Source organism: Sapajus apella, unplaced genomic scaffold (assembly GCF_009761245.1).
Source record: "Sapajus apella isolate SASKATOON/1434 unplaced genomic scaffold, GSC_monkey_1.0 scaffold11, whole genome shotgun sequence".
In the NCBI taxonomy this organism is placed as follows: domain Eukaryota; kingdom Metazoa; phylum Chordata; class Mammalia; order Primates; family Cebidae; genus Sapajus; species Sapajus apella.
In genome coordinates, this window is record NW_022436951.1 from 31,805,630 (window position 1) to 31,807,203 (window position 1,574).

Consider the following 1,574-nt stretch of genomic DNA (forward strand, 5'->3'; position numbering starts at 1 on the left):
TGTTGCCCAGGCTGGAGTGCAGTGGCGCCATCTCAGCTCACTGCAACCTCCACCTCCTGGGTTTAAGTGATTCTCCTGCCTCGATCTCCCAAATAGCTGAGATTACAAATTCGTGACACCAGGCCCAGCTAATGTTTGTACTTTTAGTAGAGACAGGGTTTCACCATGTTGGCCAGGCTGGTCACAAACTCTTGATCTCAGGTGATCTGCCCACCTCGGCCTCCCAAAGTGCTGGGATTATAGGGATGACCCACTGTGCCCAGACCCCAACTTTTTATTTTCTCTGAAATAGAGTTTTGCTTTTGTTGCTCACGCTGGAGTGCAGTGGCACAATCTCAGCTCACTGCAACCTCCGCCTCCCAGGTTCAAGCTATTCTCCTGCCTCAACCTCCTTAGCAGCTGGGATTATAGGCACGCACCACCGTGCCCAGCTAATTTTTGTATTTTTAGCAGAGACAGGGTTTCACCATGTTGGCCAGACTGGTCTCGAACCCATGACTTCAGGTGACCCGCCCTCCTTGGCCTCCCAAAGTGCGGGGATTACAGGCATGAGCCACAGTGCCCCGCTGCCTTAGTGCATTTTAAGTCAGAAACTAAACATGTGAGAGCTATTGATACCAGAATACTCTCAAGAGGAGAATTATTAGCCTTTAAGTCCATGGATCTTCCCACCCTTTCTCTAAATGAATAGACTCAGCTGAAGTTTGAAGTGCATTTGGTAACCAGGTAGGCTGCGACATAGCACTTACAATGTTGAACAAAGGAACAGCTTGTGTGTGAGGCTGATCTGTGTCTGCTGCTAGAAGCAGGGAGTCCAACCACCGGAGCAGAGGGTCTCGTGTGTCCCATATGCTGAGAAACCCAGCAGTCATAGGTTGCTGGCGTTGGTTCCATTGCTGGATGATGCCATCAGGCACGCAGGCGTTTTCTTGTCTTTGTCAGGTTGGCTCGTCATCCTTAGGTAGGCTCAGTTTCCTCTTGGTTTCAAAAGGGCTGCTATAGCTCCAGACATTGTGTCTATCTTCAAGACAGTAAGAAGTGGGAGAAGAGGAAACTGTGGCCATGTCTGTGTCTTTTATCGGGAAAGATAAAGATTTTGCAGAAGTCAGTTGACTCCTGCTTCCATTCAGTGAGCCGCTGGCAGCAAGGAGGATGAGTTTTGCAGGGTTGAATGAAGGTTCTCTTGGTAAGGCAGAGAGGAGTGGCTGTTGGATGGACTGGCTGTGGGTCTGCTATAGAAACTCAGAATGACCTGGATGCCATTGCTCATGAGGAGGTCGTGAATGCATCCTGGCATTGTACCTTGCCCGGTAAGAACAAGGGCCAATCTATACCTGTACCTCTGCCGCTCAGGGGCCTCTGCTACTTGCGTGAAGACAGAAAAGAAAGTGGGAAATGGTCAGCACACACCAATAAATTGATTCCTTTCTAAAGCAAGGATATCTTTACAGGATGGTCTGATGTCTTTTGGGAGACATTACCTTGATCATTCTGGTATACAGTCCTTGTATATTTGTATAAAAGAATATGATTGGTTGAAAGAAAAAAAAAAGAACAGAGAATTTCTTTCTCGA